We start from the raw sequence: 11,574 nt of genomic DNA on the forward strand, positions 1-11,574 counted from the left end.
TCGATTAAAGCTTCGTTACGTTAAATCTATTAAGTTCATTAAAATTAATGAATTATTAATACATTATTTTACATTAACATATAAGAATAATTAATTTAATAAACATTCAACTAAATAATTACGGATCGCATTGCTTTATTCATTGAAATAAGGGCTAATAAAAATTACAGCATAATTGAATGATGCATTGAAAACGAACGATTCAAACTTTTTCCTCACTCGTTCGTACGTTGTCGGTTATGAAACGCCCGGGCAAAAGGAAGGAAAGGCTCGACGGGAAGTTCTTTGTGAGGAATAAACGTCAACGTCAACGTTGAACAAAAAGCAGCATGTCCGTTCAAGAGTAACGAAAGACCATAGAAATTAATTTCCCTTCCCGTTCGCTCGAGTTACCTAAACGCGAGTAGACGCATAAAGCCACTCCTTCGGCTTTCTTATTCAGCATTCGCTTTTACATACAATTCGCGATTAACCGAGTTATCAAGGATTTAACACGTTTATTTGTTAATCGGTGTTTACCTCTTTGTAATTGGATTCCATATTTTACTACATTTTCAAAGCAGAATGTACACTGCATAAATAAAGATTTTTATTGTTTTCCTGTTTCTTTTCATCTGATTTGTATGTCTTGTTTTTATGTTATCTATATGTCTGTTTGTTATATACGAGATATGTTTATATTTTATTAAATTTTGAATAGAATAAAATTAAATGCAAAAAATTGTAGAAAAGTAAGCAGAATATATATGTCCCGCTAGCCGCGAAAGGATTAAAATCTACATGGTAATCATAAGTTGAATCGCGCCGTTATTCACGCCCGAGTAAAACAAAATGATAATTTTATACGTTTCGCAATTTTTAAAAGTGCGCGGAAGAAATTTATTGGCTATACAAGCGCATCTTTCTTACTTCACGTTTTTTTTCGCATTTGCTCGGCGAGACACGGAGCGAAGCCAATCTCGCGATTGGCTCGCAATTCGTCGCAGCGCGCACCGACGGAATTCGCGGTCGAAAGTTAAGATACGTCGATAAATATTCGCGTATTTGGGCCACCGGAACCAGATCCGCAACGCGACGTGGAGTTAAGCCAAAGTCGTCGCGTAGGTTCCGCAACTAGATTGCTTCAAGAATAACTAAACTTCTGATATCGCTTATATTTCCGGCTATTAAGTTTCTCATAGAATTGAATTATTAATATAGATACATATGTATAAGCTCTTCGATATTAATTCAAGATAAAGGAAAGATTATTAAGAGACATGAGCATAGATCTGAATGCGCACATACAACATTTAAAATAATATATACTATATATATAAATAATATTACATATAAAATAATATATACTATATTTTACTAAAATCTTAATTGATTAATTACAATAAATTAAATTACGCAAAATCAATGCAGTCACGCAAAATCAAAAATGCATAAACATCTAAAATAATTTTCAGAAAGATTTATTTGTTTAAAAAAATCTCTTTTCAAAATGCTCAGTGCTAATAAAAATATGAATACTCTAACACTTATAGAATTCAATTCTGTTTAGTGCGAAAGGTGTATTCTAGACAAATAGCTTAAGAAAACACTTCAATCTTAAGAAGCAGGGTATTAAAGTCACTCCGACAGAGAATCACCATCAAGAACCGCTCGTAGCAAAGAAGACAATGAGGAAAGACGTGTATCACTAGGCGCACTTGACGATTGATCTCGGTAAGAGCTTCTCTAGCGACAAGGGTATCAGAGGATCCGTATTCCAAGCAACAGGAGGTTAAGCTAACGCGAGCAACTATTACTTTTTATATATGATATGTTTATGATAATACGCGAATCTAATAAAGATCGAACTCCATAAATAAATTTAGTTATCTAGATAATAGTAATAATAAACTACTGTAATTAACTAGATTTTCTCTCTCTTTCGGTGACTTTAGCACTCTTTTAGTACTCCTAATCCTTTGACTGCGGCGCGCTTCAACTGAAAGTCGTGTGCATTACGCGGCGCCGAGATTCGCATATTGGTTGCTGCGACATGATAGACCAAATAACTTTCGTTGGAAATATTTTTTTGTACAACCGTTAATTATCAAAATAATCAAATATATATGGATACGAGTATACATATACATGCATATGTATATATAAACGTATATGTGTGAATTCTGGAGCGCTGTATATATACTGGTATGCGTCCGCAACCAGCGAATAATTCTCCATATAAGCCGTATATATACGGCGTCCGCATATGAGAAGCCACATTTTCATGCCGTATGTATGCGGCGTCCGCAAGCAAAATCTTAAATAATAAGAGTATATTAGTACATAGAAATCGCCAATACAACTGACGATGTCATTTCACATGCGGAAGTCTAATCAAATTTTTTCAAAAATTCCAATCCAAATTTTTTTCTGACGCTTTTGGGAGCCGCGCGATGTAATTGCGTGCGTAGCGGCTTGTTGACGACAATTCGCGCCGGATCAGGGTCATTCTGGATGTTTCATTGATGCCTGGGAGCGTATTCACATGGTAACCAGAGTTAACCGCTCCCATCGAGGCCGTGAGAAGCAGGGAAGCTGACCTAGATAACTGTGCCCGCGACCTGGTTTGCCCCATCTTTGCCGAAGCCGGTGAATGGATCCCGACATGACGCACACACCACCTCTCCGTAGTCTCTCCCCCTTCTCTCTCTCTCTCTCTCTCTCTCTCTCTCTCTCTCTCTCTCTCTCTCTCTCTCTCTCTCCCTTCTCTCTCTCTCCCTTCTCTCTCTCTCTCTCTCTCTCTCTTTCTCGTTGTCTCACGCATACATGCATCCACGCGTGCATCTAGCTCTTCTCTCTCGATCCATAACGTTATTTCCTTTACGTAACGACGGGAATCCACGTAAGAGACCCCCGACGTAACTCCCGTGTCGCTATTTCCCAGTGCCATCATCGATTCACGTTCCCTAACAATCACGTGTACGCTCGACATACCAACACGCTGTAACAGTGTTGTTGCAATGGCACGATTATTGATGCTCCATTGGCGTTGATCGTGATTTGACCGCGAATAAATAGATAAAATTTAACTCGCAAAAAAATTTCTTTTAACAATAGAAAAATTATTTTACTTTCTTTAAATCTGTCGGCCTCTTCGAAAATTTTCTGCTTACTTAGCCAATCATCACGCCAATTATCATTACTCGAAAAATCTTTGACGCGCGGGCGCAACTTTTTTTTATCAATACTAAATAAATAAAATTTAATTGTCAAAAAAATCCGTTAAAAAATGGGAAGATAATTTTATTTAATTAGAAAACACACAATTTCAGAATCAAGGAACTAAAATTAATAATCTTAGGAACTAAAATTCACGCTCTATTTTTACCTGCTTGCTGCTTGCTTGCTTAATAATCATGATATCTATTTATTTTGCGCAAATATTCTAGCTAGCCCACAGCCCTTTTTCTCATCAAATTGATTGCCTTTTAATCATAAAATTTGGCATTTAACTTGCTCGACATTGTATACGTAAACACACATTAAAGAAAATTAAAGATTTAAAATCCGCAGATTGATTAGATCGATCTCATTAAAAAATCTTCTGCTTGCTCAGCCAATCGCACCGATCCGCATTATTAAAAAATCCTTGACGCAGTCTTCATTATTAATGTGACTTTCAGATTTTCACGTCGACGTCGAAAATCCCAATCTAGACAATGAATACTCAAAGAGGACTAAATTCGCTAGATCTAATCGACGTCATCGAAAAAAAACTCGAGGCAAGAAGTGTCTTGCTTGCATAAACAAGTGTGCCGGTTGACGGATTCCATAATTTATCGGTGAGCGCGGCCGCATTTCACTTCCGCTGGATGACGTCATTCGCGTATCTCGAGCTATATAATGACACGTGTCGAATTACTGACCGTTCTCACGATTTGCTAATTCTTTCGACCTCGCGAAAACTGAGAACCAGAAGTTAAGTAATAGTAAATGTTTTAAAAAATAAAACAATACTGTGTATGTTTCATTAAAAAAAAAAAAAATAATAAAAAAAATAAAAAAAACAAATAAACTTAAATGTCTTACAAAAACTCCAGGTAGTCGCAAGCTCGGAAATTCATGGTGACAGAACGGATCTCTCACTTAAATGCATCGCCTCAGAGATTCCGGAACTATTCAAGCAAGTATAGATAAATTCTCAGAATGCGATCTAATTATAGCAAGTGCACTCCGTTCGATGCGCACAACTACCATTCTCTTCATCTCATTCTTCTGGAATAACCAACCGGATCGCTCGTTAATAACGCCGTACGAATGTTACATATTACGAATACATCCGCCACTGAACACAAACATTTGCTTTGCTGCAAAACGCGCGGCGGGATCGCGCGTTACAATTGTTTCCAAACTGCGAAAAACCTGAAAGAATCTTCTGTCGAAAAATAAATGTTAAAATAGCATGAAATGGTTCTTCAGAATACAAAAACTATCTAACAAGATAATCAAAACTCAATGCAAGATAATTAGAACGTAAAAGTTTAGGTAATCTTTACGAGCCGTATCTTTATTTGCGATATTTTTATCGCGTGTGTGGCTTTTTGCACACTTGTTTTCGCAATTCAACTTTTCAGACTTCTTATTCACATGCGCAATTAAAAATAATTTGAATTTAAGACAAAATATTTTAAACTCCGTTCTTTTGTGCGCTTTAATTATCGCGCGTTGCTTCAATATAATAGTTGCCTTGTTAGGCAGTTTTTAAAGTAAACATTATTATGAAAGGATTTGTAGAAATTAGAACTGCATATACGGAACTCTAAAGGATTAAACTGTCCCCGTTCAGCTAAATAAGCAATGAAGTTTTATTCAACAAATATAAAGAGCATATATAAGATAAACAATGAGATTGAAAACAATAGGATGAGAAGCAGGGAGAGCCAGGTTTATCATTAAATTTCCATAATATGATCCTTTGTCTTATATATTATTCTATAGCTATATGCATATTGTTTTATTTAAAGTAATTAGAGAAATATATGATTATCAAAGAGACATTATTTCATATTTACACACGCGTTTTATGCGTTTTAAAATTTTCCATTCTTGCGCTTTCGAAATTGCAGTCTTTCGAAATTTTATACGTATCGATCTTCAAATGTTTTGGGTACAATAATATTTTGGAACAATGAACTCTGAACTTCTGCAATCTCCCACTCGTGCGATTTCGAAATCACAATCTCTCGAGACTTCACATGTGCATGTGCATTATTCCTCGACATCGAGACGCATTCGAAAATTTCGCATCGGTCCCGCAATTCGATCGATAGGCTGGCGCGAAGGTCTCGATGGCAGTAAATAAGAAGGGGCGACAACGACGTAAACAAAGGGGCGCGCACCCCGCGAACTTTTTCAGGTCGACATTTAAGCGTGACTCGATTCACCCTTTCGCCATGAGATGGCGATAGACATCGGTCGGCTCTCGCTACGTTTATCGACTTCACTGCACCAGTGAAGTCGTCCTGCGACTGGTTATACACCGTCATGTGCGCAGACTGTAAAGTTGTTTCGGCAGTAGGACACGCCAAGAGGTCGGACCATTCATCGAGGTCGATACTCGCATCACTAGACATCCGACAAAGGTCAAGTTTACGAGAAAATATATCGAAGAGCTTCTCTTTAAAAATATAAAATTCACACAAGTCACTTTTCTGTAAAAAATTTTTGAAAAAATTAGAATGCTAATTAAATATAAGATTTGTTACATGTACAAGACATCAGTTTCTCAAATTCTATACTTGAATCACTTACACTAATTCTCCAGTTCTCCAATTACATTTTGTGCATACATTATTTAATCTAAGCCAATGCTGAATAAAAGCAAATACTAGGAAATACGAAATCGGACGTCAATGAAATCGGGCGCTGATGTCCGCGATTTCCGGCGAATTTGCTGAGCAAACTTCAACCGGATATTACCGGAAAGCTGAAGCGTGCCATGCAGCGTAAACATGAGCCTGACGAGTGTGCAAACAAGCAGACGTTATTTTTTCGAAATACGTAGAGGGAGAAGAAGGCGAAAGAGGAAGTGCATTCCATCCTTCTAGCCGTAATTGAAGGACCGAGTATAAAAACTTGACACATAAATTTAATTTATAAAAGAAAGCAAATACATTTTTCCGCAAAAGCTTTATAAAAAACGAAATGAGAACCGGAATTTTTTAAGAATTATTAAAGTTTCATTAAAATTAGAATAAATTTATTTTGCTTAATTTAAATAGGCATTATTTCTCATTTGTAAGAATTTTCGAATTATAATATCAAGATAGGAATAATAATCATATATATTATTCAACAAAGTGAAAAAAAAAGATAATATATCTCTTCTTCCCTTTGTTCTGAGCAGGAAAATCTCGGAATATGCGCCAATTTTCAGAAACCCTTCGAAATACCACGATAAAAAAAGTGGAGCACGTGCGAAACGAATTTGCGAGCGATGCAATTGTTTGCTTCTTACAAATAGTCAGAACTCTGAATAGTGAAGAGATGATGGCTGTCAGTCCTAAATGAGGATACTCACGTCCTATTTTTATAACGCTGCGTGTGCAAGGATGCACTCGGGGGTTAACAATGTACGCAGTCATACGTGACGTACAGTCGTTGTTACAGGATGGGCGAGAGGTGGAAGGAGGCAGGGCGCGGGAGAGGGAAAGCGATGGAAAACGGGGGTGCACGCAGACGTGGAAAATATGTCGCAAATAATTGTGCCCCGCGACACGGATCGATGAATACTTCAGTCACACGGGAGAAACCCGGTGAATCGTATGTACGCTCTGTGTACGGTCTCTATAAAACGTCCAATAAATAACGTATGCAGGAGATTCCGGAAGTAATTAAAAAGGACTCTTCCTCGCGAAGAATGTCATTAAAAATATACCAATTATTTAAACACTTGACTGTTGTTTGAATTTAAAAATATTCTAATTAAAATATAAAAATGGCACTTTCTCGCGACGATAATAAAATGCTAAAAAAATTACAATTTAAAATTAAACTTTAAGTTTAAAAAATTAAAAATTCATTTACACGAAAAAAAAGAAAACATTGTTCGTCTGAAAATAAAGAAAAATGAAATAAAACACCCAATATAGCCAACAATGTTTTATAAGTTACATATGCGAATGCAGGCGAATGTACGACGGTATGTTCGCAATATTGAAAGGCGGGTGCACGTGCGGCTCTCTACGCATTCCTTTCAATCGCGATGCATCGACCTGCAGTGCACGTGTACATTTACATTACGCGGTGTACGCACAAAGGCAGACGGATCGATTTCACGTTGAAAGAACCTTACAGAAATGGCAAGGCTATTTATCAGTGTATGTAACAAACGATTGCTTATCTATGTAAAATACAATATTATAACAACCCGCCTTTAATAATATAAAGAAACCATCATTAGAAACATTGTTAAAACCATATTGTTACAATATAACGTAACTCTAACATAAAAGATATAATAAAAAATAATTAAACTGTTGCGTAATAGAGAAAGTCTTGGATATAATTAATATCCATTTAACTAAGCATTACATTGAAATATTGAATGCCTTCGGATAATTCTTTGATAAGCGAGGAAGAGGCCTTTCAAAAAATATCCACCTTGAATGCAAATTGAAGAAAACTCAGATATTATTAATTACAATAAACGGTCATTAATTGTCGTCTTCGCTTAAAAAGATTAACGCTGATTTCAAAGAAAACTTGCGATTATTCCATAATAAACTGCGATCCTTACACAAAGTAAAAAAAATATATAAAAAGGATCAGAAACTGAATATCGAGACGTCAAAAAGAAAAGCTTACGATCGATTCTGTCATTATAAAAATTCGATATACTATTCTATACTCTGAAAATAAGTTTTCTTTCGTAATTTTACAATAAATTGTTAAAAAAGAGAATGTGCTATTGCATAAGAGTCCTTGCTTTGGATACCTCTAACAGATATTAAGGCGGTCGGTAAAGGCGAAACCACTGGCATTGCTGCTATACCTTGCAGAGATACGCGTCCTACGCGTCCTTATCATACGGCGCTTTAGTCTGTGCATTATCATTATATATATATATATATATTTCGCCACGATAAAAATAATGTTAGAGAGAGGATATTACACACGCAACATATAGCAGTCTTTACATCTATTTGCACATTATATAGACAATTCTTTTCCACTGCGAGATCTATAGACTGAAATCGTCATATAATGTAAAACGCATGGTGCTTAATTTATCATTAGGGTATAGGCAACAATAATGAATCGACTATGCACTCTCCTAATTGAAACTACAACTGCTAAAATATTATGTCATTCTTCATTTATTTATTTCTAAATTGTATATATAAAAAAGGAAGCGTTAAAGCGGGTCAACAGAAATGTAATATATTTCCTAGGCGCGGCATCGTGAACGGAACAAATTAAACAGCGTACACCGTAGAGGCCGGTCGTTAATTAATGCGTCCCCAAAACCAGTGTACTCTACCTAACCTCCGTTAAAATAAATAACCGCCACGTTGAAATATCGTAACTATAACAGCGAGGCAATTTGCGCCTCGCCGAATGACAAATCTCGTCACAAGCTGCACGTGCATTTGGCAGCCTGGCCGCCTATTTTTTAATCGACCTCAATCGTTTCTCCATAGCCTTTCCCATCCCCTTTTTCCGTGCGCGCGAGAAGCGTAATCTTGGGAGACAGGAGGCGGGCAATTTCGGAAAGTTTCAGGACAGCGTGCCAAGCGCCATTGTTAACCACCGCCTCTTACTCGCTTTATCGCTTCCCTCGGGTCGGTCGGCTATGGCCATTGGTTTCACTCGCGGGGATGCGGCAAGAAAAAGAAGAGATAGAAAAGAGTAATCAAATACTTTCGGAGCCTTTATGATAAAGGTGAGTAATCGACGAACGTGTTGAGAATAAGATAGTAAGCTATCGACTTGCAAAGATGTGAAAAGAATCCAAGGGTGTTTATTGATAACTGCTTGAATCTGAAGGAGCGTGACACTTGGCCCTTTCGCTGCTAACCCGTATACGTATAGAAAAAGAAGAGATAGAAAAGAGTAATCAAATCCTTTCGGGACCTTTGTGATAAGGGTGAGTAATCGACGAACGTATTGAAAATAAGATAGTAAGCTGTCGACTTGCAAAGATGAGAAAAGGATCCGAATCCAAGGGTGTTTATTGATAACTGTTTGAATCTGAACGAGGGTGACACTTAGCCCTTTCGCTGTTAACGTATACGTATACGTAATCGATAAACATCGGTACCGTGGTTGCTCGCATACAGGGTGTTTCTGAACTGAGCAGTTCAGGAATATACACTTTAGGAATATTCTATTTATTGCAGTAATAAAAAAAATATCATAAATCCGCAAATAAATATCTTATTTCCAAGTCACAATCTTTTAAAATTTCATATATTCTGCCAAAAAGCATAAAATATCTCGTCGAATATTCACTTTTCGACGATCTCGTCATAATGCTATTATATATAAAATGAGGAAAACAATTCTTTATTAATAATCCTATTTATTTAAACACACGCACAGATGTATCAATTTATCTGCTTATCCAACTACTTTTTCTTGTAAACATAGCTTTTTTAATATAAATTAACTCTCTTTATTGTTCTACGTATAAAAATGTTACAATAAAAAAAGTTACTTTGCAAAATATGATATACTTTATTGCAGAATATTTAAGAGAACTCTCTGTAACTCAGAAATAAAACATCTGCCGATTACGTTTGTAATTCTTTTATTATTACAACGAGTAAAATACACTCTTAAAAAATTTGGCTTCTTATTTTAGACATACCTTGTAATTCGACAATAAACTTTTTTTCTATGCATAATTAAATGTGTGAATATTTTTTCCGGTCTAACAGAGATACTTTCCCAAAAATCTTGAGACAATAGCGGACGAGTTAAGGTCTTATTTAGATGTCGTCCGAAATAATCGTCCCGTAAGAAACAAAATGATTTTTTTAACGAACTAATACGCGGCGCCATTGTATCGATAGTGTATACTATCGCAAACGGGTGCATGCTTATGTCTCGCGTGTGTCCGAAGGCCGGTCAACTCGATATCGGAAATCGATCATCTAACCATCGGGACCGCCCGCCTGCAATCCCGATATGCGTGAAGATATTAACCCGTTATTTTCTCCTTTCGCCTTTCTCTCCCTGCCGGAAACGGTTGAGCTTTGCAAAGTCTTTGTTATGAACAGTACAATCGGGTGTATTAAATAGTGCTCGGTGCGCATCAACAGTCAAATATCTCTGCAATATTTAAGATGCATGCCTTCTCGTTTACATAATTAATCACGTGGTTCAATTGCTTTATGCTCGCAAAGGTACAAAAGGAATCGGTGAATCGCGTGTCGTGAAGTATCCTTGTGAATACGAACGTTATTAATGCACCCGATTGTGCATTACACTTGCCATGAATACGAAAGTTAACTCTTATTGAGTTAATGAGTAAATAATGAGTTAAATGATAATGCGCTGTGCTATGTTCGAAAGATATTTCATCCTTACATGACAATTATATGCTAAGTACATTGTCTTATGAACAGTTTTATCTAGCTTCATTAGTGAGTTAGCTTCAGATTAAATTAATCTTTTGTTCGTGAGAATGAGAAAAGCGCAGTTTAACATTTTCTCCGAGGTTAATGGCAAAATGCGATATAAAATTATATGCATCAATAAACTAAACAACATATATGTCAAACATTGCCCCACTTATTCTCAAAGAATTATGTCTGTGTAAATGGGACGTCCGCTACTTCCGCTACATTTGAGTTTACTATTCGCGTCTCTGCGTCGATTTAATTATCGCCAAGAGTAACATCGCTCTCTAAACTTGCTGCAGGGCAATAAATCCTCGTCCTTCGAAAACAAGAAGCGGGACCTTTACAGTTCAGTACCTTGGCACGATGCTGTGTGGCAAATTTCAATACAAGTTACTTTTTATCAGTCTATCCAGATAGTAATAGTTCCGATTTTCTTATTTTATAGCATTTCACAAACATAATTGAAACGCTTCTCAAATCAAGATAGAATCAATTTATACCGATATCTTAAATAATCGACGATTTCTTCGATATCTTAATTCTTTTTAAAAGTACGATTTGAATCATTCAAGATATAAAGATAAATTAATTTTTCCTCAACTTAAAAAATTTTCCATATTGCGTTTGCGAAGGAAAAAACATTGTATTTCCACATTACAGAACTTCCGATATTATCATGCGGTAAAATTTCAAATCTTAGGAATACAGACTATAGTTATGTCCACATCTGCCAGTTGTAACTTTTTCTTATGCAGTTTTTCCAGCAAAGTGCGGAGCAAGAACTGCGCGAGATATGAGTTTCATATATTTATAACGGCGGCTATATTTGTTGCGGTCTTTAAGGTAAGCGCGCAAATGACGTCCGCGCGCGGTGCAACAACGGCAGAAGTTTTCTTCCCGGCGCGAGATGAATTCTTAAACGCGGCACCCGTCGTTCCACGTTGACGTAGTCGTGGTGAGGGTGCGC

At 36.6% G+C, this 11,574-nt stretch overlaps 1 protein-coding gene across 10 annotated transcripts in view; it reads right to left on the reverse strand.

The window, feature by feature from the left end:
- The window catches only part of Sh (Potassium voltage-gated channel protein Shaker), a 107,151-nt gene that overhangs the window by 39,763 nt on the left and 55,814 nt on the right, over positions 1 to 11,574 (reverse strand). The gene's annotated exons all lie outside the window — the stretch shown is intronic.

This window comes from Linepithema humile, chromosome 1 (assembly GCF_040581485.1).
Source record: "Linepithema humile isolate Giens D197 chromosome 1, Lhum_UNIL_v1.0, whole genome shotgun sequence".
Classification (NCBI taxonomy): domain Eukaryota; kingdom Metazoa; phylum Arthropoda; class Insecta; order Hymenoptera; family Formicidae; genus Linepithema; species Linepithema humile.